The 27,846-nt window shown below is 38.8% G+C and overlaps 1 pseudogene; it reads left to right on the top strand.

Moving 5' to 3' along the window:
- Positions 1 to 12,410: 12,410 nt before the first annotated feature.
- LOC143021902 (uncharacterized) lies at positions 12,411 to 15,651 on the top strand (annotated as a pseudogene).
- The last annotated feature ends 12,195 nt before the right edge of the window (positions 15,652 to 27,846 follow it).

Here is a 27,846-nt window from a genome sequence, read left to right as displayed (position 1 = left end):
TGTCACATATGGAAAGAATAGAGTAGAGATGATTATGATAGCAAACATTATTGGTGTCAAAACTGTTTCTTGTGGAACACCGCTTATTACTTCATCCCAGTTAGAGTGTTTGTCTCTTATCACTACTCTCATTTTTCTTTCTTGCAAAAAGTCTTCCATCCATTTAAGCAGTTTGCCCTGTATTCCTCCTTCAGTTTCTAATTTCTTAAGTAACTTCTTGTGTGGTACTTTGTCAAAAGCTTTTTTTAGGTCTAGAAATGCACAATCAGCTCATCCATCTCTTTCTTGTATTATATCTATTAGCCTTGAATAGAAATGTATTAAATTGGTGATGCATGATTGTCCTTGTCTGAATCCAAATTGCCTTGGATTTAGTACGTTGTTTTTTTCTAAATACTTTACCCATCTAACTATGATAATTCTTTCACAACTTTTTGCTATTGTACTTGTTAGAGAGACTGGTCTATAGTTAGTAGGGTCTTCTTTATTTCCCCCTTTATATATAGGTACTATATTTGCTTTTTTCCAATCTTCTGGAACTTTTCCTTCTTTCAAGGAACTGTTTATTATGCTGTGTATTTTGTCTGCCAGTTCATTCCTGCATTCTTTCAAAATCCAGTTTGCTATTTCATCTGGTCCATGCGATTTTCCGACATCAAGATTACTCAAGTGTTTCATTATTTCGTTCTTTGTTACTTCTATTTCTTTCATAGGGGGGACTTTCTCTTTCCATTCAATCTCCCCAGGTTGTATGTTCTCCCTTGTAAACACTGATTTAAAATGCTTGTTCATAATTTCTGCCATTTCTATTTCCTCTGTGTATTCAACTCCTCCTTGTCTTAATTTATCTAAATCTTGTTTGTTTTTCAGTTTGTTATTTACAAATCTGTAAAATAGTTTTGGTTGATCTTTACATTTTTCTATGACATCTTTTTCATATTTTCTCTTTTCCTCTCTGCACAAGTATATATTTTCCATTTTTCAGGTCTTTTGTGTTTCTTCCATTTGGTCCAAGCTTTGTATCTTTTGTCTTTTAATTCCCTACAACTTTTGTTGTACCAGCACTTTACATATTCTTTTTCTTGCTTTTGTCGTGGGACATACTTTTCCACTCCTTTTTTATACATTTTTGTCAAAATATTCCATTTCTCTTCCACTGTTGTTTCTTCTATGTATATTCTTTCCCAGTTTTCTTTTTGAAAGAATTCTTTTATTTGATCAAAGTTTGTTTTTTCATACATCATTCTTCCTTTTCTATATTGTTCATTTCTTTTCATGTATTTTTCCTCATTTAGTTCCAGTTCAATCAATATGTGGTCACTTTTACTTATTGGTATCTTATATTTAATCTTTTCCACAATTTTAGGTTCAGATGTGATTATTAGGTCTAGTCTTGATGGTTCTTCTTCATTTCTATACCTAATGTTCTCTTGTATCCATTGTGTTATTGTGTGGTCAATAATCATCTCGAGTATAACATTTTCCCATAAGTTGTCTCCACCCTTTACTGTCATCTATTCCCAGCAGACTTCTTTGCAATTAAAGTTGCCCATTATAACTATTCTTCCTCCATCTTCCATTATCTTATTTAATGTTATCCTTGTGTCTTCTAACATACTTTTATGTTCACTCTCTTCCCACGAGGCTGTTTTTGGAGGCACATAGTTTATTACAAACTTTCTGCTCTTCTTATCTCTGTCTTCCACTTCGATCATAATCATCTCTACTGTATTCTTTCCATATGTGACACACCTCACGTTTATATCTTTCTTAGTCAGGAACATAACTCCACCCCCTTGTTTTGTCTCTGTTTCTAATCCAATAATTATATGCATCATGTCCTACACTGTTGGGTGGTAGTGGACCTTTTAATTTTGTCTCTACAGTTCCCATTATGTTCGGTTCTTTTTCCTTCAGATAATCATTCAGTTCATTCAATCCTGTTATTAATCCATCTATATTTGTGTAAGACACTCTTAATTTTCTGCTACTTCCATTGTATTTTCTGTTTCCCCTTTGTTTTTCTCTGGTATGGCCCATCTCCTCACTTTCTTATTCACTACTTTCCAATAGAATTTCTCATTTTCTGTGTCTGTTCTTTTCTCGTTTTTTTCCTTAGCTTCTTGTCTTTTCATTTTTTCCTCCTCTCCTCTTTATTCATTTCTCTTTTTATCCATACCTTTTTATATTGTTCACTGTTTGCTAGTTTCCCTGTTTTTGCTAAGATATTCTCTGCTGTCGTTTGTGACCTAAATTTAATCTTAATTGGTCTGGTCCTATCTGTACTATATTTTCTGAGTCTGAACATCTCTTCAATTTGTTTATGATTTCAGGTTCATCTTCCTGAACTAATTCTAGTAAACTGTTTACTTTTTCTTTTTCCTCATTGATTCTTGTGGTTCTATTAAGGTTATACTTCTCTTCCATTCCTAATATAATTAGACATTTCTTTTTATCTCCTAAGTCTCTTACTATATTTTCCTTCTGTCTCATCACTTTGATAACAGAGTCTTCAGTTTGTTCTATCATTTGCTGTTTTATTGTGTCAGTAAATACAACTTTACTGTTTACTTGGATTGTCTTCCAATCCTGTGCTTCTTTTGCTATGGACTCTTTATTGTCTTTGTTCTTCTTTAATTCTCATCTTTTACTTCTTTTAACTGTCTTTTTAATTCTTCTATATCTTTAGTTAGGTTTTTGTTCACCTTCTCTAATTCTTCCAATTTGTCAACTCTCTGTGCAATCTCTGCCATTTTAGCGAACCTACCACCTCCCAATGTTCGGTCATTTTTTCAAGTTTTTCCTCTAGTCTTGCTAATTGGGGGAGGTTGGTATCCCCCCCCCCCTCATTAAATCCCTGGAAATTATTATCCTCACCTTCCATTGTGCTGCTCGTATCTATATTTCTAATCTTTACATTTTTGTTGGTCCCTTCATTGTCACTAAATTGATGTTTGTTTATATGGCGTCTGCCTGCCTGGACCAAGTCCCCTCCTTCCTCATTTCCTTCCATTTCCCTCAGTAATCCCTCCCCTTCTCCTTTTTCCTCACCTTCCCACTACACAACGAGCTTTCCCCTTCCCTGTAAATACAATAAGGTACTTGACGTTGAGATCCACGTCAATTTTGATTTTTCTTCGGAACTCCAATCTTCGCCGTCCATCTGACGAAAGTGTGTGTGTGTGTGTGTGTATTTATATACTTGTATTTTACGGGAAGGGGAAATATCGTCGTGTGTGCTTATATGTATTTACCGAGTTGTATTTTACGGGAAGGGGAGCTATGCTCGTGGTGTACCGTCTTTATATCTCATTTTATCTAAACTATTTTTGAATTCATGTATTGTTTTTGCACACACCACTTTCTCATCTAACTTGTTCTAACTGTCTATTACTCTGTGAGGAAAGCTGTTCTTTTTCAGATCTCTTCTATAGCTGTCTTTCTTGATTTTCTTTCCATGTCCTCTTGTATTTCTTTCATCCCATTTTATTAGATCCTCTCTATCAATAATTTCAATGCCTTTCATGATTCGTGTACACGTTCACATGTGTATGTATATACTTGTATTTTACGGGAAGGGGAGATATCGTCGTGTGTGCTTATATGTGTACACGTTCACGTGTGTGTGTGTGTATTTATGTACTTGTATTTTACGGGAAGGGGAGATATCATCATGTGTGCTTATATGTGTACACATTCACATGTATTTACCTAGTTGTATTTTACGGGAAGGGGAGCTATGTTCGTGGTGTCCCGTCTTTATATCTCATTTTATCTAAACTATTTTTAGATTGATGAATTGTTTTTGCACACACCACTTTCTCATCTAACTTGTTCCATCTGTCTATTACTCTGTGAGGAAAGCTGTTCTTTTTCAGATCTCTTCTATAGCTGTCTTTCTTGATTTTCTTTCCGTGTCCTCTTGTATTTTTATCATCCCATTTTATCAGATTCTCTCTATCAATAATTTCTATGCCTTTCATGATTCTGTAAATAGCTATCAAATCTCCTCTCTCTCATCTTTGCTCTAGTGTCTGTAGTTCAAGTTTTTCTAGTCTCTCTTCATATGATAGTTTTGAGAGTGTTGGTGCCAATTTTGTAATTGCTCTTTGTATTCTTTCAAGTTTTTTTTATACATTTTTTTTGTACTTGGTGACCATATCGTTGCTGCATATTCCAATCTTGGTCTTATCAGAGTGATTAGAATTTTCTTCACCATTTCTTCATCCAGGTATGTAAATGCCACTTTGATTGTTCTTATTAAGTTATAAGTTTCTCCAAAAATCTTATTTATATGTTTTTCAGGTGACATATTGTTCATAACAATGACTCCCAGGTCCCTCTCATTTTCTACTTTTTTTATTCCTTCTTCTCCCAATTTATATGATCCTGTTATTCTGTTTTTGCTTTTTCCAAATTCCATTATACTACACTTTTTAGTGTGAAACTCCATCTCCCACTTCCTACTCCATTCCTGTAATTTATTTAGATCACTCTGTAGTGACTCACAATCTTCTTCAGTGTTCACTTTTTTTAACAGTTTTGCATCATCTGCAAAGAAGCTCATATAACTTTCAATTCCGTCATCCATATCATTAATATATATAGCAAACATTATCGGGGCCAGAACTGTTCCTTGTGGAACACCGCTTATTACTTCATCCCATTTTGAGTGTTTGTCTCTTATCACTACTCTCATTTTTCTTTCTTGCAAAAAGTCTTCCATCCATTTAAGCAGTTTGCCCTGTATTCCTCCTTCAGTTTCTAATTTCTTAAGCAATTTCTTATGTGGTACTTTGTCAAAAGCTTTTTTTAGGTCTAGAAATGCACAATCAGCCCATCCATCTCTTTCTTGTATTATATATATTAGCCTTGAATAGAAACATATTAAATTGGTGACGCATGATCGTCCTTGTCTGAATCCAAATTGCCTTGGATTTAGCACGTTTTTTTCTAAATATTTTACCCATCAACTTTTGACAATTCTTTCACATATTTTTGCTATTGTACTTGTTAGAGAGACTGGTCTGTAGTTGGTAGGGTCTTCTTTATTTCCCCCTTTATATATAGGTACTATATTTGCTTTTTTCCAATCTTCTGGGCCTTTTCCTTCTTTCAAGGAACTGTTTATTATGCTGTGTATTTTGTCTGCCAGTTCATTCTTGTATTCTTTCAAAATCCAGTTTGCTATTTCATCTGGTCCATGCAATTTTCTGACATCAATATTACTCAAGTGTTTCAATATTTCATTCTTTGTTACTTCTATTTCTTTCATGGGAGGGACTTTCTCCTTCCATTCGATCTCTTCAGGTTGTATGTTCTCCCTTGTAAACACTGATTTAAAATGCTTGTTCATAATTTCCGCCATTTCAATTTCCTCTGTGTATTCAACTCCTCCTTGTCTTAATTTCTCCAAATCTTGTTTGTTTTTTAGTTTGTTGTTTACAAATCTGTAAAATAGTTTTGGTTGATCTTTACATTTTTCTATGACATCTTTTTCATATTTTCTCTTTTCCTCTCTGCACGCTTGTACATATTCATTTCTATAACAAGTATATATTTATCATTTTTCAGGTCTGTCTTTCTTCCATTTGGTCCAAGCTTTGTATCTTTTGTCTTTTAACTCCCTACAACTTTTGTTGTACCAGCACTTTACATATTCTTTTTCTTGTTTTTGTCTTGGGACATACTTTCCCACTCCTTTTTTATAAATTTTTGTCAAAATATTCCATTTCTCTTCCACTGTTGTTTCTTCTTTGTATGTTCCTTCCCAGTTTTCATTTTGAAAGAATTCTTTTATTTTATCAAAGTTTGTTTTTTCATACATTCTTCCTTTTCTATATTGTTCATTTCTTTTCATGTATTTTTCCTCATTTAGTTACAGTTAAATCAGTATATGGTCACTTGTACTTATTGGTGTTTTATATTCAATCTTTTCTACTATTCTAGGTTCAGATGTGATTATTAGGTCTAGTCTCGATGGTTCTTCATTTCTATACCTAGTGTTCTCTTGTATCCATTGCGTCATTATATGGTCAGTAATCATCTCAAGTAGAACATTTCCCCATGAGCCGTCTCCACCCTTTACCGTCGTCTCTTCCCAACAGACTTCTTTGCAATTAAAGTCGCCCATCATAACTATTCTTCCTCCATCTTCCATTATCTTGTTTAGTGTTATTCTTGTGTTATTCTTGTGTTATTCTTGATATAATATAGATCTTGACAATATGGCTTATTGTGGCATTAAGGGTTGTGGCTCAAACCAAATAGGAGGTAAGCCAAATGTTAATTTTCATCGTTTCCCTGCAAACACACAAATGTGAACGTGTACACATATAAGCACACACGACGATATCTCCCCTTCCCGTAAAATACAAGTATATAAACGCACACATACGTGAACGTGTACACATACTGTATAAGCACACACGACAATATCTTCTAACATACAAGGCTGTTTTTGGGGGCACATAGTTTATTACAAACTTTCTGCTCTTCTTATCTCTGTCTTCTATTTCTATCATAATCATCTCTACTCTGTTCTTTCCATATGTGACACTCTTCACGTTTATATCCTTCTTAGTCAGGAACATAACTCCACCCCCTTGTTTTATCTCTCTGTTTCTAATCCAATAATTATATGCATTGTCTCCTATGCTGTTGGGTGGTAGTGGACCTCTTAATTTTGTCTCAACAATTCCCATTATGTCCGGATCTTTTTCCTTCAGATACATTCAGTTCATTTAGTCCTGTTATTAATCCATCTATATTTGTGTAGGATACTCTTAACTTTCTGTTATTTCCATTGTATTCTCTGTTTCTTTTTTGTTTCTCTCTGTTATGGTCCATTTCTTCAATTTCATATTCACTACTCTCCAGTAGAATTCTTGTTTTTCTGACTCCATTCTGGTCTCGTTTTTTTCTTTAGCTTCTTTCCTTTTAATTTTTTCCTCTCTTTCCTCTTTATTCATTTCTCTTTTTATCCATACCTTTTTATAATGTTCACTTGCTGCTAGCTTACCTGTTTTTGCTAAGATATTCTCTGCTGTTGTTTGTGATCTGAATTTAATCTTAATTGGTCTGGTCTTATCTGTACTATACTTTCCGAGTCTAAACATCTCTTCAATTTGTTTCATTATTTCAGGTTCATCTTCTTGAACTAATTCTAGTAATCTAATTACTTTTTAATTTTCCTCCTTGATTCTTGTGGTTCTATCTGGGTTATGTTTCTCTTCCATTCCTAATATAATTATACATTTCTTTTTATCTGCTAAGTCTCTTACAATATCCTCCTTCTGTCTCATCACTTTAATAACTGAGTCTTCAGTTTGTTCTTTCATTTGCTGTTTAATTATATCAGTAAATGCAACTTTACTATTTTCCTGTATCTTCCTCCACCCCTGTGCCTCTTTTGCTATTGTTTCTTTATTGTCTTTATTGTTCCTTTTTAATTCTTCATTCTCCTCTTTTACTTCTCTTAACTGTCTTTTTAGTTCTTCTATTTCATCAGTTAAGTTTTTGTTCGCCTTCTCTAGTTCTTCCAATCTTTCAACCCATTCCGCAATTTTTGACATTTTACCGAACCTAATCTCCCAATGTTCGGTCATTTGTTCAAGTTTTTCCTCCAGTTTTGCCAGTCGGGGGAGGTTGGTATCCGCCACCCCCTCATTAAATCCATGGAAATTATTATCCTCACCTTCTATTGTGCTGCTCTTATCTATGTTTCTAATCTTTACATTTTTGTTAGTTTCTTCGTCGTCACTAAATTGATCCGGTCCGCGCTTGTTTACATGGCGTCTGCCTGCCTGGACCAAGTCCTCTCCTTCCTCATTTTCTTCCATTTCCCTCAGTAATCCCTCCCCTTCTCCTTTTTCCTCACTTTCCCCCTACACCACGAGCAATCCCCTTCCCTGCAAATACAATAGGTACTTCCTTTGCGTTGAGATCCACGAAAATTTCACTTTTTCTTCAGGACATCAATCCTCGCCGTCTGTTCGACGTGTGTGTGTGTGTATTTATATATTTGTATTTACGGGAAGGGGAGATATCGTCGTGTGCAGGATTTTTTTTTTTTTTCAAAACCATTTTTCATTTTTCATTTTTTTCATTTTTTTTTTTTTTTACCAGAGCCATTTTTTTTTAAATTACGAGAGCCATTTTTTATACTTCCAGAGCCATGTTTTTGCAGGTTTGATTTCTTAACATTTTGGCTTACCAGTTGAAACTGATCGGCAGACACAGCGCCTCTGTTTCCATTGGCAGTGCTTGGGGGTGGAAATGCACGACAAGCCTTGCAATACATCGTTAGAGTACCATCACTGCCTCGATCCACTTCAAGCCAATCTAGGTTCCACGAGCGTATAGTAGATTCATGCTTTACTGGTTTTCGTTTTCCCGTAGAGTTTGAATTAGGCTTTGCTGGTCCAGAAGCGGTTCCTGCCATCAAAACACTCTCCCTCGATTCTGAAAAGACTGAATCTGAGGGCAAACCATCTTCACTCATCTTCACTCGCTTCACTAGAAATCGCTCCATGATGTACGATCATCGAAAGTTTGGCATGGACATGACGTACGAACGTAGACCTAGCTAGCTAAGGAATCATTTCTTATTTTTGTATTTTTTATTCTCCTTCCAAAGATCCATGTTTATGAACTAAATATATAATTATCAAATGTTCATATTTATACTTAAATTTATTTACTTTCAATTACTAACCAAACATTTGAGTTCTATTTTGTTTTCTCATAAATACGCGAACGAGGTTATAAATGGGATTTTCCAGTTTCCCTCCTAGGCCTCGAGCGAGTTTGCATATGTACAGTGTACGTATGCATGCGGTGATGTGGTATTGGGCAAGATCTATATATACCAGGTCTAACCACTTCCGACCGAATTTCGAGGGTGTTGGCACAGCGGGCCCGTGAACGTCACCTGGCTGTTCAAAGTGGGGTTCGCGCGTCCCATCGCTGTCAGTTGTAGCTGGTGCGTCGCTCGGGTATGTTGCTGCCTCCGCTCGCACCGCTCCACGCAATTAGTTATATTCTGACAATGAAGATCTGTATATACCGGTATATATAGATCTTGACAATATGGCTTATTGTGGCATTAAGGGTTGTGGCTCAAACCAAAGAGGAGGTAAGCCAAATGTTAATTTTCATCGTTTCCCTGCAAACACACAAATGTGAACGTGTACACATATAAGCACACACGACGATATCTCCCCTTCCCGTAAAATACAAGTATATAAACGCACACACACGTGAACGTGTACACATACTGTATAAGCACACACGACAATATCTCCCCTTCCCGTAAAATACAAATATATAAATACACACACACGCACATATATACAGTATAAGTGACTCGGTGGTACTGTTGGTAGGGACTCAGATTTCTGGGACAACAATAACAGCATTACCTAGTTCGTATCCCGCCCAAACATGAAAATTTTCATCGTTTCCCTGCAAATAAACACACACACACACACAAGTGTACACATACTGTATAAGCACACACACACACACGTGTACACATACTGTATAAGCACACACGACGATATCTCCCCTCCCCGTAAAATACAAGTATATAAATACACACACACGTTCAATTAAGTAAGAGACTCGGTGGAGCGGTTGGTAGAGACTCAGACGTCGAAGACGCAATTATCGGTGAAACCTGGTTCGAATCCTGCTTAAGCTTAAACAATTTTAAGTATTGCTGCGCTTCGAATCGTTACTCCAACTCTCGTATGGGATGTGTGTGCGTGTAAGTTTATAGATCGGACATACGAGCTAAATAATAAACAAACAGGTAAATAGTAAATACTAATAAATTGACATATAACTAACAATAAATGAAAATCAGGCAGACAAATGATAACAAAACAAAAACAAATAATATAAGATAAATTATAATCATTACAGCATCTTAGGTATTTATCTAAATGATTCTTAAAGCTTCGAACTGAACTACATTGCACTACCTGTGCCGGAAATTTATTCCATTCATTAACTACACGGTTGGCAAAGTTGTTTCTACCTACTTCCAAATTTAATCTATTTCCGGACAGTTTGAGACCATTGTTTCTTGTCTGATTCTCATTCAATGTAAAAATTTTGTCACTTTTGATGTTGTCAATTCCCTTTAGAATTTTATAGACCTGTATCAAGTCACCTCTGAGTCTACGCTTTTTTAGGGAAAACAGTGAGGAAAGCTGTTCTTTTTCAGATCTCTTCTATAGCTGTCTTTCTTGATTTCCTTTCCGTGCCCTCTTGTATTTCACATGTGAGTGTGTGTGTGTGTGTGTTTATATACTTGTATTTTACGGGAAGGGGAGATATCGTCGTGTGTGCTTATATGTGTACACGTTCACATGTGTGCGTGTGTGTATTTGCAGGGAAACGATGAAAATTAACATTTGGCTTAATTCCTCTTTGGTTTGAGCCACAACCCTTAATGCCACAATAAGACATATTGTCAAGATCTATATATACCGGTATATATAGATCTTCATTGTCAGAATATAACTATTGCATGGAGCGGTGCGAGCGGAGGCAGCAACACGTCCATGCAACGAGCCAGCTACAACTAACAGCGATGGGACGCGCCAGGTGACGTCACGGGCCCGCTGCGCCAACACCCTCGAAATTCGGTCGGAAGTTGTTAGACCTGGTATATATAGACCTTGGGTGTACCCATGGAAAAGTCGTACTGTAGATTGTAGTGTTTACTTTGAACCTGAAACTAAAACTTGCCTGTCCCTGCTCTTCAAGCGCCTCAGCTTCATCGTATCAAATGATTATTTTACCAAGGGATGTAGTGCCAAATTTATAGGTGCTGGAGCTGTCGGGGTAGTATCAAGTCATAATTAATCGCCGAGGCTGTGCTCCAGCGAGGTCCGACAGCACTGCATACTTGATTTTGAATCGAGGTTATAATTGCTGCTTTTTGTGGCGAAAGCAATAGTATTGGAATAAATAACTTAATTTTAAAACTCCGTGCTCGAAAGCAAATTATTTGCGGTAGAATTCTGTATCAGTTTCACATGAATCACGGTTAGGGTGGCCAGACGTCCTCCTCTAGGGAGGACAGTCCTCCTTTTGAGCATTTTGTCCTCCATCCGGCGCAACCTCACGCCGGACGTGCATTTATCCTCCTTGGGGTGGGACAAAAATAAATAGGTAAATAAATAAATAAATAACACTAGGTATACAATAATGCCGTACAATTAAATTATGTGGGAGTACCCAGGCTAAGGTCAACGTCGGAACTCGGCAGCCGAAGTAGACAGGAAATGCACAAGACCAATGTTGTGAACGTGTAATTGTATGATTCACATCTCATACATTGGGCTGCAGTCCTGATGTGGCCACGGTGCAGTGTGGTTTGGTAATTTATTTATGAGGTTAAGGAGTCTGAAAATGCCGAAAAGAAAGAGGGCAGAAATACAAAAAGTAGAGGGCAGAAATACAAAAAGAAATAAACCTCCAGGCAATCAATGTGAGGATACAACTAGGTTTTGTTTGTGTTGTAACTTAGTAAGAAATACAGGTATTAGTTTTTTGTCGGTTTTATTAGAATGAAAAATATTATTCACTTTCAGTTTTTTATTATATATATGTATATTATGCAGACAAACCACTGGGAAAATGAAAGAGATGAGACCGAGCGCTTTCGTCTATTCAGACATTTTCAAGGTGAAATGTCTGAATAGACGAAAGCGCTCGGTCTCATCTCTTTCATTTTCCCAGTGGTTTGTCTGCATACTAGTATCACGCGTTCAAGTGATTTCTTCTGCATGTATATTATAATCATTGATATGCAGTATCCTCCATTGTGGAAATTTGGAAATGGCCACCCTAATCACGATACAAATTTGATTGGTGATATTCTTTATTGGAGTGGGTGTGGTGGACATTTGTGGAATTTTTACCATCGTTTGCTATACCTCGTGTAGTATTAATAGATCGTTTGGAAAAAAGCTCACTGCATGCGAGAAATTAAGTGCCACTTGTTTGATGCGTAATTCGCACTGTACGTGCAATTACGATGGAAGGTACAGTAGAACCTGTAGTGATAGTACATGGAGGAACCGGTGTTTCTGCGGATCTCAGGGAGGCACGCATTACCGGAGTCAAGAATGCAGCAATTTGTGCCTATCAAGTAAGTTTTTCTGGCTTAGTTGATTTATTATTATTATTATTATTTACTATTATTATTATTTTTATCATTGTTGTTGTTGTTATGTGAGAAACTGATTTTCATTGCTTAGGACGCACTAGCATAGCGTGGGCGGCCCCTTCTCGAGTGCAGCAAACCAAAACAAAATTAAATTGCGCTAAGGTATACAAGGCCCTGTTGAAAGCCCTCTTATGACACCAGCGACCACTTACTTCAATATGATTGGTCAAATGTGTTTTAATATTTTATCCATGGCCAATCATGTAAATCCTAAGATGTGAAGTACAGTCCTATAGGGAGGGACATAAGAATAGAGGAGACTGCAAGAGACCATAAGGCCTACACTGGGCAGCTCCGTATCCATCACCACCTGTCATACCCATCCACGAAGTTGTCTAATCGTTTTTCAAAACAACCGATAGGTTCAGCGCTTACTACATGGTTACTAAGTTTATTCCATTCATCGACCACCCTATTAGTAAACCAATTCTTGCCTATTTCCTTCTTAAATCTAAATTTGTCCAGTTTATACCCATTACTGTGAGTCCTGCCCTGTTGTTTTATTATGATGACCTTGTTTGCATCACCCTTGTTATAACCTTTGATCCACTTGAACACTTCTATTAGATCACCCCGCACTCTGCGTCTTTCCAGAGAGTGTAAGTTAAGGTGCCTAAGGCTTGATTCACACTATCGGTCCGGTCGTGCTCCGCTCTCGGCACGGTCCAATATTGTCTCATTAATTTCAGTGGAAGCATTCACACTGGCGCTCTCGCTCCGGTTTCGCTCCGGTCACGGTTCCGTCAAAATATATTTTTACTGGAGCGAGAGCGGAGCGTGAGCGCCAGTGTGAACTCAGTTGTAATGTCCTGCACCTCCTGCTCCACTCCAGTCGAGATTCATCCTTCATATAAGCTAGTAGTGTTGCCTTCTGTCCTACCAAACCATGGATAATCCAGAGAAAACACCACAATGGGATCATGCGAAAGGTAGATAAATGATAAAAATACGTTTTCTTTTTATTTATCACTGATACAATGACAATGCGTACAGCTAGGATATACATAAGCACCAACTGAATAAAATATAACCTACAAAACTTACTTTAATTTTGTGGTTTCAGATTAAATACTAATAAAATTAGTCAAAGGTAAACCAGAGCTGTATGACCTGACTTCGCTGCACTACAGTGATAACGTGGCGAAAAGAAGCTGGGTTGTGAAGGTAAGAAATTCCATACAATAGCCTAATGTCCACTGTGGAAATGCATTTCCTATCCTCACTAAACAATTTTCCTATACAATAATGTTTGTATACTTATCATATTGCCAAGGTACTGAGAGAGAAAAAAAAATACACATTATTAACCGAAGAAAGAAATTCCATATGTATAATAACAGCCTATTATCCACTGCGGAAATGCATCTCCTTAGCTCACTCAACAAATATTACTACACAAGTTTGTTTGTCTACTTATATTTTATAATTTTGCCAAGGCATTGAACCAGCTGGGGAGCTGAAATAATCTTTTAGTGTTTCTATCACGCCAAAAGCCTCCCTTGTAGCATTTTCCCCTCTTCCTCTCATTAGACGTACTGTATTTGATGCAGGCGTGACAACAGTATCTGGTAATGTAACAGCATTTGGGTGTATCAGATTGTGAAGTATGCATGTTGTTGTAATGATTGCATTAGCGTTAGAAGGCATAGCTTTAAGTTTCCTTAAATATATTCTGAAGGTTTGCACTAGAATACCAAATGTGCACTCAACTATCCTCCTGGCTCTAGATAATCTATACTTAAAAATCCTCTTTACATTATGTTCAGTCTGTGAACCTGGGTAGGGCCTCATCAAATTTCTCTTCAGCGGGAAGCCTCATCTCCCACTATAACGTATGGTGCAAGCACATCAATGCCAGGAAGTGCAGCATCTTCTGGTACATTTAATTGTTCATCTTCCAGATATTTGCAAAGTTTGGAATTTGTAAAAATATCACTGTCACTATTCTTACCATAAGATCCTACATCAACCCATACGAAGCGGTAGTTTGCATCAACCAAAGCTAAAAGAACAGAAAATGTATTTTTATAGTTGAAATATAGGGAACCACTATTTGCTGGTGCTTCAATTACCACATGTTTACCATCAAGTGTACCTATGCAGTTTGGGAAGTTCCACTGTGCCCAATATTCATTTGCAATTCGTTGCCAGTCTTCTTTACTTGGTGTCGGTATAGCCTCGGCCATAAGGTTTTTCCTTATTGCATGACAAACTTCCAGTACAGTACCCTGAGTGGTTGAATGGCCTAGACCAGGGGTTCTCATTAGGGGTGAAATTCATCCCCAGGGGGGAATTTTGGGTTTTCTGGGGGTGAATTGTGACCACATTAAGTTTACGGAGTAAGGAAAGCAAATATAAGCTTTGGCCTATCTGGCCTGTCACCTGGGCTGGAATTATACCTGTTCTGACCCAGGTTAATCTTAGAATTAGAAAAATGTTACGCTGTGCGATAATACCGGCATATTATTTAGAATGCACCTTTTGAAACAGGCAATCTTGGAAAGGAGGGGGGAATGACATTCTGGCAAATGGTGAAAGGGGTGCATGAGCCAAGCAAGGCTGAGAACCCCTGGCCTAGACGATAGCTGAAAGCTAGTGATTTGTAGGATTCACCCGTAGCCAAAAACCTGCAATGAAACAATGGAGGGAATAACTAATCCGTTTTCTACTTGTTTTCAGGGTCTAAGTGTAAAGAACGCTGGGAATGCCTGCGATCGCAGTATCGTAAACACAAAAATAAGTGGGCAGGCTGCTGATGGCTGCCAGAAATGGAAGTATGAGGGTCAAATGTCATTTTTGTTTGCATTTATGAAGGACAGAACACGAGTTACATCTCTGCAAAAGGCTGAAAATGAAGCAGAAGATTCAGATACTTCAGAACATGATGGCACACAAGAAAGAGAAATAAGCGACGAGGCTGTTGGTGTTGCACAAGATAGGCCTACACTTCCTCAGCAAGAACGTCTCACGCGTAAAGAAAAACACAGGAAAATAATAGTGCATCTGCTACACTTATGAGATTCTTAGTAGAAAAGAAGAAGGAGGAACATGCCCCAGAAAAAATAGGTGCTTTCTTTTCATTGATGGCAAATACTGTCAAGAAATTCAGTCCAGCTGATCAACATTATATTAAAACAAAAGTGTTTTTATTAGTAAATGAAATTGAAGGAAAGTACATTCATTACCAGAGCGAACAGGCATACGCACAGAATGTATGCCCCCAACCTGCAGCATCACCTGCTTTGTTGCAGTACTCCACTTCATCATCTGCAAGTGCTCAACCTATACAACAATTTCATCAAGCAACACAATGTTAAGAGCACACCCACAGGGCGCCATCACCTCTGCAGCCTGCATGCACTTCACAGTGGCTTAACCAGCATGATCCTTCTGCTTTCTCTTCATAATTATTGCACAGTCAATGTAACAACAAAAGGAATAATAAATGAGGATCATCTGTGCCCTTTATCTTGTGTTTGAGTCTTACAGCAAAATAAATCTGAGTCACATCTTTTCTTTGCCTTATCTTAGACACACAGCCAGTTTTTCTCTTGGAGTGAGTGCTTCTCTGAATGATGTGGTTCCTTTTTTCAGGTCATCCTCAATTTTGGATAGTATTTTCTCAAATGTTCCTTTGTTCATTCTGAAATAGCTGTGGAATTTACTCTCATCATCAATAAGACGAGGATACAGAGTATGAATTTCTCCTTCAGTCTTCCTATCTTGCAACATAGGATGAACCCACAATCTTTCTTTTTTCTATTTTGTTTTCTTTCTTCAAGTGCAATAGCGATTATTGCCAACTCGGCGTCAGAAAAGTCACACATCCTTCGTATCTGAGGGTAAGATTTCTAATGGTGTCGAGGGAGGGGAATGACGGGAGCGATAGCGGAGCGAGAGCAGACCGTACGTGTGAATACCTCAGAACCGAGAGCGGAGCGCGACCGGACCGATAGTGTAAATCAACCCTAAGCCCCTCTTCGTATAAGGCAAATTTCTGAGTCCATGTATCATTTTGGTCATTCTTCTCTGTACTGATTCTAGTTAATTGATGTCCATTCTGTAGGACGGAGACCAAAACTGTACCGCATAGATAGATTTTGATAATTACCTCTGCACTTCTATTCGATACCGTCCTAGCAATGAAACCTAATGCAAGGTCTTTATATATACCAGGTCTAACAACTTCCGACCGAATTTCGAGGGTGTTGGCGCAGCGGGCCCGTGACGTCACCGGGCTGGTCAAAGTGGGGTTCGCGCGTCCCATCGCTGTTAGGTGTAGCTGGTTCATTGCTTGGATATGTTGCTGCCTCCACTCGCACCGCTCTACGCAATTAGTTATATTCTGACAATGAAGATCTATATATACCGGTATATATAGATCTTGACAATATGGCTTATTGTGCCATAAAGGGTTGTGGCTCAAACCTAAGAGGAGGTAAGCCAAATGTTAATTTTCATCGTTCCCCTGCAAATACATACACGCACACACACACACATGTGAACGTATACACTTATAAGCACACACGACGATATCACCCCTTCCCGTAAAATACAAGTATATAAATACACACACACACACATATGAACGTGTACACATATTAGCACACACGATGATATATCCCCTTCCCGTAAAATATAACTAAATACACACTCCCTCATACGACTCGGTGGCGCGGTTGGTAGAGACGCAGAATCTCAGTATGGAGTTATCGGTGGTACCTGGTTCGCATCCCACTCTGGGCCGAGATTTTTTCAGTATCGCTGCGCTTCGAGTCGTTACTGCAACTCTCGTTGGCGGGGAGTTGGGTGTGTGTGTGCGTCTAAGGTCATAGATCGGACATACGAGCTATGAGCTCTCCTCCGGGAGGGAAATAGCTGTCGATCACGAGTCCAACACATGATCCAAAAGACCAAGGTGAATCACATACACGTGATCGACAGCTATTTCCCTCCCGGAAGAGAGCTCAGAGCTCGTATGTCCGATCTATGACCTTAGACGCGCACACACACCCAACTCCCCGCCAACGAGGGTTGCAGTAACGACTCGAAGCGTAGCGATACTGAAAAAATCTCGGCCCAGAGTGGGATGCGAACCAGGTACCACCGATAACAACATACTGAGATTCTGCGTCTCTACCAACCGCGCCACCTAGTCGTATGAGGGAGTGTGTATTTATATAGTTATATTTTACGGGAAGGGGATATATCATCGTGTGTGTTTATATGTGTACACGACTCGGTGGCGCGGTTGATAGAGCGCTGGACTGACAAGTACGGTGGTGCTCGCAGTACCTGGTTCGAATCCTGCCCAGGGCCTAAATTATTTCGGTATCGCTGCGCTTCGGGTCGTTACTCTGACTCTCGTGGGCGGGGAGTTGTGTGTGTGTGCAAGGTCATAGCATTACCCATAGATCGGTCATACGAGCTCTGAGCTCTCTTCCGGGAGGGAAATAGCTGTCGATCACGAGTCCAACACGTGATCCAAAGACCAAGGTGAATACACATGTGAACGTGTACACATATAAGCACACACGACGATATCTCCACTTCCCGTAAAATACAAATATATAAATATACACACGCACGCACGAACACACGCATATGTGAACGTGTACACATATAAGCACACACGACGATATATCCCCTTCCCGTGAAATACAAGTATACAAATACGCACGCACACATACACACACATGTGAACGTGTACACATATAAGCACACACGAAGATATCTCCCCTTCCCGTAAAATACAAGTATATAAATACACACACATGTGAACGTGTACACATATAAGCACACACGACGATATCTCCCCTTCCCGTAAAATACAAGTATATAAATACACACACATGTGAACGTGTACACATATAAGCACACACGACGATATCTCCCCTTCCCGTAAAATACAAGTATATAAACACACACACACTGATAATAGCAATAAGCTAGAGAGAGATAACGGGGGGAAAATATAATAATGGGACCTTTCGCAGTGAGCAAATTGATACCAGACACCGCCAGATTTTGTAATTTTTGCCGGAAAATAAATACTTTTTTGGGCAAGTTTTATAAGCTTACAGAGGTGTATCGTTGTACATTATTGTGTCTGAAATTTAAGTCAATTTCATGATTGCAAACGGCATATAGCATTGAGCCTCTATAATCACAGATGATATTCGTAAAACAGCCTATAATTGTATCAAGCCAAGCAATTTGTAATTTTCTACCGACTTCAATGGACGTATACTGATATATACTTCCATTTGAATGCACCAAGCAATAGGCAAATCCATGTAATGTATCGAAAATATAATTTTGCATCGAAGACTTAATTTTTCGGTACGATAAACTTTGTCTTTCTCTTATTTTTTCTTGAATCTGACGTGCGGTTTGCCACGGCACACGTAACATTAGTCACATTTGTTTGAAAATAGCTCCCAGCTTATCTAAGAGGCTATTCTTTACAAAAATGTCGTTAACTTCGTACGTCCGCCACCACTGTTGTCATTTTTTTTTATCTCACTGATTATCTTCATATACAGGACGTGACAGTGATATCCATTATTTTTCAACACTCATATAAAATGCACAAACCGAAATCAACATCCTTTTATTTTTACTGCTCATAGTTACTTCAGTAAAAATAATTACCTATTTTTAGTTTTACCTTATAATTAAATTAACAAAGCCTTATCACACACCAGTAAGTAAAAATTATAACATTAAGAGTCATGTTTTTTTTATTTTAAATACATTTATGCAGCAATTTGTGGCGTATATTTTTTTAAATATCGGTTTCCAAATTAGCTAAGTCACCCCTTTGCCTCGTGAAATCCGAGACAATTGAAAATTCTAGCGCTAATAGGAATCTACGAGCCTGACTGCGAAAGGTCTCATTCCAGTCTTAGCGTTTCACGGTTTTCTTCAGTGTTTCACAGAGAGAAAACTGAAGCAGCCCGATGACGTCAGAAGCTACGCAGAACGGCTCAAATTGTTAGACCTGGTATATATAGACCTTTCCTAATGCTCTGTTAGCTTTATTTCTGGCGCTAATGCACTGCTTCCTGGTTTTAAGGTCTGGACTCACCAGAACTCCCAAGTCCCTCTCGCACTCAGATTAAAAAAAAAAAAAAAAAAAAAAAAAAAAAAAAGTGTTATCTAAGCTGTATCTATTTTCGGGTTTTGTAGCCCTACGTTTAACACGCTACACTTAGAGATATTGAAGTTCATTTGCCATTTCACCGACCATGTTAACAATTTATCAAGATCATCCTGCAGAATCTCTGCGTCGTCTCCTGACCTAATTAGGCGTCCTATTTTAGTGTCGTCCGCAAACTTACTAACATCACTATTTATTCCATCGTCTAAGTCGTTTATGTACATGATGAACAACAAGGGACCCAAAACCAAGCCCTGGGGGACCCCGCTAGTAACATTGCCCCACCAAATTTTATTCCATTTATGGTGACCCGTTGTTTTCTGCTACTAATCCAAGCTCTAATCCATTCTAACACTTTTCCTCCTATGCCATGGGCTTTGCTTTTATTTAGTAGTCTCTGGTGTGGCACCTCGTCGAACGCTTTGCTAAAGTCAAGGTAAATAACATCGTAATTATCATTGTTATCTGACGCCGTATATACTTTAGTGCAAAAGGATAGAAGATTAGTCACACACGACTTACCCTTGGAGAAACCATGCTGTGAATCACGAATTAAATTATGTCCTTCGATGTGTTCTCTGAGTCTATTTACTATTATTGATTCAAGCATTTTTCCTATAACCGATGTCAAACTGATTGGCCTGTAGTTGCATATATACGATCTATCTCCCTTCTTAAAAACAGGAACAACGTTTGCCTGCCTCCAAGCAATTGGCACAAAACCAGTGTCTACCGATTTATTGAATATTTCAGTTAACTGGTCGCAGATTTCAAATTTACACTCCTTAAGCATTCTTGGAAAAAAGAATTCGTCTGAACCTAGCAGTACCGAGGTATGCTAAAAGTTTGAAAAGAGAAGGAAGCTGCCCTAAGATCAGGTCACGTAAGGCAAGTAGCAACAGTGAACTCCCACAAACATTATACACACACTCTAGCACATTTAATAAACAAATAAACGTATACAGCTGGTTTGTTCTCTTACTCTAGTGTCAACCTAAGTTCGTAATCTCCTAGGGTTATAGCCCGAAATAGGAGAGCCTTAACAGTGGTGGCAGCGATGGGATACCTGCCCGGTATACAGCACAAATCAACCACACAAATACCTATACACGGGAGAGAATGACATTATTTTTGTTTTGTAGCATATAGAAATCAGTGGTATATAATAACAAAAGTGATAAGTGTGTATAAATGGCTGTTTGTAGCATATAAAAAATTAGTGGTATATAGTAAAAGTGATACGTGTGTATAAGTGACATACAAGTTATATATATATATATATATATATATATATATATATATAATATACTGTATATATATATATATATATATATATATATATATATATATATATAAAGGGTGACGAAAACATTAGAAGTTAAGTAAATAAATATAAAAATGGGAGACAATTGAATTAGCCAAATGACTAAATTCAACAACGTCGTAGAACGAGTGGAACAAGACCCAATATGGAGTTAATTAGTGATGGGGTGGCGATGCGCTTATCGTTAAATGAGGCCCTTGCACCGGAGGATCAAGAAGGGTGAAAAAAAAAAAAAAAACATGGAGGGTGATTTAGATATCTCCAAAACGTTATCCGGCCAATTAGACAAAAGAGATAAGGATAAATTTGGAAGAGTTGATGATCTTCCATATTTCATTGCGCCGGGAGTGGATCAACATCCGAAATACACTGTTTGCCCAAATGCACACGCATGGATACGCATGATTAAGAACCAATGCCAATCAGTCGATTGGACAGATGTAGGGCGCATAAGGTTCATTATTTCGAGAACCTTACCCGGGTCGACCACGGCAAAAGCTATCAACGTGTGTAAAAGCAGTTTTCCAAATTATTGGGACGGGTTCAAAACTATGTTTTTAAGTTTCTGCCCCCAGTCAACCTCGAGTGATGACTTGTTCGATGAGCTAGAAAAAGCAAAGCTATTCGCGGGAGAGCTTCTAGAGGATTTCAATATCCGATTACAATCTATTATCCCAAATCATAGATCGTGTCCCCATGAAAGAGACACCTGCTCGGTATGTGGCTCAGAGGAGGTTTCTTAGCATAATTCCAGCAGGATTTGCAGAATCTGTATCCGACATATCTACTGATAATTATATTGAATTAATGACAAGGGTACTCAGTTATGTTACAAGTCACCCGGAACTCAAACTAAATAGGAGAGATATCTGAAGGGAATCGTCAGCCCGAGAAGTTAACATGATTACCACCGAAGACACTGTTGTTAATATTAGGTCTCGACTTGAAGTTCCGGGGAAGCGAAAGATTGAGAGAAGGTATGATGAAGGAACCATGGCCAACAAAGCACATGGGCTCGGCCCTGGTAGGAGTACGAAAAGGAAACTAGAACATAGTTCAGGAGAGATGCTGGTTCATAGGTGAAGCATACCTAGCGGGGACGTACACGGACACCCCTAGGTGGCAAGAGCAGCCACACCTCGACACTCAATGCCTAAAGTGTTGGGGATAGGGACATGACAGGGTAAAATGCCCTTCGATAGGAGAGGCAGGCAAGAGAAACTGGACATTAATACAAGGTAGCTTCCCAAATAGGACAGTCGAAAAGTGGAATAAATTGCTATAAAACAAGAATTCCGAACATGAATAGTTTTAAGAATGTGATAGTTACATGGAGACAGAAATGACAAGTATAAATGAATAAAAAAAACATGGTAACGAAGAGGAGAGCAGAGGAGGATATCGTAGAACCAGAGGGTAGTAAGCACAAGTAAGAAACAAATGTGTCAATGTACAAATGACGCTTCACTGTCTGTAATGAATGTTCATGGTCTCAGTTGGGATTGTACTTGCAGAGAGCACACAAACTGCAAAATACTCTTTGGGGAATTGGAACCATTCAGTAAATTGGCAATAAAATACAATTTTGATTTGGTATTCCTGAACATTCCCCCATGCGGTGGATCTCCATAGAGGCCATATTTTCTAAGTCATAAGGTTCTTTTGTATTAGTTGTCACCACTATCTTTATCTATTTATTTTTTCTCTTTCTTATAGCTTTCTGATTTCCTGTGGAATTACTTAGAATTTATCTAAATGTAATTGTGGGTTATGATTTCTGTTATTTTGATTTCCAAAGGTCAAGTGACAAATGATAGTTGTTTGAATTATCTCTGCCATTCACCTTCAGAAACTATCCATTGTCTCTATCTGGAGGTGCAGCCCTAAGGGAATGACACTCCATTTCTGGACAGAAAGCTGACACCCAGCAACTGCTCCCATCTGACAGTTATAAGCTTGTGACATAGAAGCAACTTCACACTGATACAACATGGACAATCACAATTTTTCTTCTCAGAGAAATCCATGGGAGGGTCTGAGGGCATTGTTGCCAGCTGCTGTGGGGCTGTGGGTTTCCAGTCAATGAAGCTCAAGGCAACAGTCATTATTAATTGTAATTTCTCAGGATATTTGTTTTATTCTCTTTAGGAGGGAAGGATTTGGCTATGTCTAACCATTTGTATGCACTATTTGTTTCTGATATCTTAACACAAAGATAGGATATGTTTAACATTATTATATGTGATTCTACATGATAAGAACCTCCTAGTGTTTGACCCTGTAACATTTCAAGCACATGTACTCTATCCCAAGCTATATATAAGAAACAGGGTGTATCCATGCAACTTTAGGTGTCCTGGAACAAATGTGGGACATGAAGAAATATTAGACTTGAAAAGCCCATTCCATTTCGAGGTAATAAACTTGCAAAAATGCTGAAAGTTGTCTCAGTTCAATTTTTTTTTTGTCTCTCGGAGCAAAGATGATGAAACCCAGCCCTGTAGACCAGATCTTGTAGAGCCACAAAGTAAATACTAGTAGAAAAATTTGTTTACTTTGGTACTCTCCAGGAGGACATTTCTTGAATAATAATTTTATAAGCTTCTTTTGTGAAATAGAACAAAGGTAATTTACAGAAATATAGTAACATCAGATGATGGAGAGGGGGGTCACAGAGTAAGTGAAATGGCCTTGCCGTAGATGTGCTGTGCTATGTCTTGTTGCATTGCTCCTGACCCAGGGTAGTAAGCGGAATGCAGGGATGACCTGTTATCCATGAGAGAAAGGAAAGGGTGGTGGATGAGAGTGGAATGGGTGGGAGTGGGTGTATGCTTTTTGACTTTGGCTACTTCCCTAATGGGAAAAAAGCCCTTGTTGTATAGATAGAACATTAGATGATTGCTTTGTATAACAAACTAAGCTGCAGTAACTTTTGAAAGGGACCAATGACAGACCTGCTTCTGATGGCCTTTCAAGGTGAACAATGGAGAGAATTGTCCTGCTGCCCATTTTCAAAACCTGTCCAATAAAATCTGGTTTCAAGCGTTTGTTTGAAAACTTTAGACGAGGAGCGAGATTATGCAACTCCGCGGCTATAATTTACCAAACATCCAACTCATAAAATTAATTGTTCGCCACCTACCCCTCTATCTACCTTGTCTACCTTTATCTACCAGCCTCTTACACAGAGTATCTTAGGGAGTTGCTAATGTGTAGAAGAATAGGGAGGGAAAGGTAGTTGCAGTGGGAAGCACTAAGAAAATGACCGTCATGAGTGAGGAAAATGGAGGATAAATAAGGAAAAATGAAGTAAAGACAGTTGTTAAAATGGTGAGAGCAAGTAAGGCACCTGGATTGGATGGATGCCATGCAGAATGTCTGAAGAAAGCAGGCATAGTGATGGTGGACTGGCTGATGAGGTTATTTATTGTTTGTTTAAGAGAGGGTAGAGTGCTGGAGGAGTGTCTGTATAGTTCCTTTTTGCAAGGGAAAGGGGGACAAGTGTGAGTGTAGTAGTTTCAGAGGGATCAGCTTATTAAGTGTAGTTGGGAAGTCTTATGGGAGGGTCTTGATTGAAAGGATTAGGAGAGGAACAGAGAGAGTAATTGTTGAGGAACAGTGTGGGTTTAGGGCAGGTAGGGGTTGTGTAGATCAGATTTTTGTGGTAAGACAGATATGTGAGAAAGCTATAGGAAAAGGTGAGGATGTTTTTTGGGCTTTATGGACCTGGAAAAGGCTTAAGACAGGAAGGCAGTGTTGGGAAGTACTGCAGATATACTCGTATGGGATAAAAGGAAAGCTTTTAAGAGCAGTCAAGAGTTTTCACGAGAGTAGTAGAGCGCGTGTCATGGATGGGGTAGTGGGAGAGGTAAATGCAAGTGTAGCGGGTAAAAGATTGGAGAAAATGGGAGATAAGCCAGTTGTTGTTTGCTGACGACACTGCGCTTGTAGCATGATCAGAGGAGGGATTGAGAAAGTTAGTGACAGAGTTTAGGAAGGTGTGCGAAAGAAGGAATTTTATGATAAATGTGGGTAAAAGCAAGGTGATGAGATGTACAAGGAGAGAGAGTGGCAGCAGACTGGAAGTGAGTATTAAAGGAGAGAGACTGGAGGAAGTGGATTGTTTTAGATACTTGAGTGCGAATGTGGCGGGAAAGGGAGGAGTGGGGGTGGAGGTAGAATGTAGATTAAGAGAAGCGAGTAAATGCCTTGGTGTTTTAAAAAGTGTAATGAGAGATAGACATCTGGGAATGGATGCTAAGAGGAGGTTGTATGAAGGAGTGATTGTGCCAACACCACTGTACGGGGCAAAAACATTGAACATAGGAGAGGAAGAGAGGAGTTTCAATGTGTTTAAGATGAGGTGCCTGAGAAGTATGACGGGTTACTAGGCAAGATAGAGTGAGAAATGTGGAGGTGAGGAGGAGAACAAGGGTGGAACGGGAGTTGGGAGACAGGGTTGATGAAAGAGTATTGGGATGGTTCATGGAAAGAATGAGTGAAGAAAGACTAGTAAAAGTGGTGTGGAAGGAGTGAACATGAGGGGTCGACTTAGGATGAGATGGATGGATGGGGTAAAAGGGGCATTGGGGAAGAGGGGAATGTCTGTTGAGGAAGGACGGGAGAGGACAGAAGATAGGGGTGAATGGAGAATGGTTGTGTATGGATGATGCTGTGATGCATGATGTGGAGTGGGTGGGAGATGGGGGGGGTGAGGGAGTATGTATGAGAAATAAATTGACGCAGCCTGAAGGGATTTCTCCCCGTCTTCTTTTCTGCATGAGGGGACGGAGAAGGGGGGTCGCCGATTTAATGAAGTGGCCTTGCTGTGGATGTGCTGTGTCTTGCGACACTGCTTCTGACCCAGTGCGGTGGGGGAGATGCAGGGATGACCCGTCATCCAGGAGGTGCCAAAATAAGAGGGAGGGAAGAGGGAGGAGGTGAGTGGAGTATGTTAGTGATGGAATGGGTGGGAGAGGTTTTATGTCTTTGTTTTTTGGCTATCTCCCTTATAAGAGGGAAAAGTCTTTGGTATATGCATAGATATATATACATATATATATATATATATACATATATATATATATATATATATGTATGTATGTATGTATGTATGTATGTATGTATGTATGTATGTATAGACACCTTGATGTGGTGGATAGGCTTGAGAATCTTAATGAGTACAAAAGCTATCTCGATAGAGACAATCTCCGCAGGGTCACCCATATCGAACTGGTTTTGTAAGAAAGATCAGACAAAGAGCAGCTCACACGCACAGTCGCAGGACCCACTGCAAACTGGCACGTCCCTGATGGCGAACAGGGAAACTCCTCATAAATATATGGGGAACTGTCATACTGACGGCATGGACCATTGGGCACCCTATGGATATATGGCTTCACCGAATATAATGAATAAGGTGACACCAGAGAAATATCTCACCAGAAACCAGTTGGCACGGAGGTGAGATTACTGCCAACCCCCGTTCATAGCCAATATGAATAGCACAACCAAAACAAAATCGGGCATTCCTGTAGGATCATCGTCTCCTAAAGGTCCAACCGCATTGCCTCGTTTGCTTATGGGCAGTGTGCCACCGAATGTGAGTAAGCATTGTCCAAGCAGATCCAAGTCTTGTACATTAAACAACATGAAGAAAATGAAGATCTATACTTACAACGTAAGAACTCTCTCAGAAGACCACAGGCTGGAGAGTTAATGGAAGAACTCGATATCATCAAGTGGGACATCGTAGGACTGAGCGAAGTCCGAAGAGCGGAAGAAAGGCTGATACAATTATAAGATGGTCACCACCTGTTCTACCATAGAGTTAAGGACAAAGAAAGATCTAGTGGAGTAGGATGGATTCTTGATCAACCGAGAGGTTGCTGGTAACGTAGTCAAATTCATTAGTTTGTCAGACAGGGTGGCTTGGATTGTGATTAGGTTGTGTAAAAGGTACACTCTAAAAATAGTTCAGGTTTATGCACCAACTTCACAGAGTTCGGACGAGGAAATTGAGTCCTTCTATGATGATTTAAGTCAGGTAATGCATAAAGAAAAAAGTAAGTACACGTTTAATGCTAAAGTGGGGAAGAATATGGGAGATGAGTCGTGCATTGGGAAGTTTGGAGTAGGTGAAAGAAATGAGAGAGGCGAGATGTTAGTAAATTTTGCGGAGAACTACAACACGAGGATAATGAACACTTTCTTCCAAAAGCGTGTAGGTCGTAAATGGACTTGGAGAAGTCCAAATGGAACAACAGAGAACGAAGTAGACTTCATATTAGGAGATGAGAGCAAGAGCGTTAGCAATGTTACGGTGAGAAATAAAGTCAACATAGGTAGTGACCATAGAATGGTAGGTTGCACAGCTAAATTCAATTTCAGAGCCGAGAGAAATAACCTAGTTTTAAAAAAGAAAATCAGCCTTGCAAAGGTTAAAGATAATAATAAGAAATTTCAGTTAGAAATTAAAAATGGATAAACAGATTCGAAGCTCTAAGATCAAACGAGGACACCGTCGAAGATATGAATTTAAATTTAGTGATTATCATTAGAGAATCGGCAGAGAAAGTAGAAAGTACAAAAGCTATTAAAGAAAACAAATACTCCCAAGATACAAATGACCTAATTAAAAGAAGAAGGACTATGCAGATTAAAAGCAGGAGAGACGAAATAGAAAGAGTAGAACTAAACAAGCTTATCGACATAAGGCAAAGATCAGAAAAAAGAAAGAGAAACATGGATGAAATAGAGGAAACTATTCGGAAAGGTAAAAGTATTAAAGGAACCAAGCGCAGACATGTTTTTGGAAGACAGCAAGTGATACGTTTAAAAGATAGAAATGGAGAAGTCATTAACTGCAGAGACAAAATGGTAAAAGGAGTAGAAGAATATTATTAAGAGCTTTACTCAACGAAGACCGTAGTTGAGTCAGTAAATTCATGTGTAGGCGTTAGTAGTGTACCAGAGATTACAAAGGAAGAAGTAGAATTTGCTCTAAATATGAAACAAGGAAAAGCACCTGGGGAAGATGGTATATCGATAGATCTGTTGAAAGACGCAGGGAAAGAAGTTCATATTAAGTTAGCTGAGTTGTACACCCAGTGCTTA

This window comes from Oratosquilla oratoria, chromosome 43, assembly GCF_046742065.1.
Source record: "Oratosquilla oratoria isolate Oo_2021 chromosome 43, ASM4674206v1, whole genome shotgun sequence".
Taxonomy (NCBI): Eukaryota; Metazoa; Arthropoda; class Malacostraca; order Stomatopoda; family Squillidae; genus Oratosquilla; species Oratosquilla oratoria.
The sequence above is the reverse complement of the archived record's forward strand: the minus strand, read 5'-3'. Positions and strand labels throughout refer to the sequence as shown.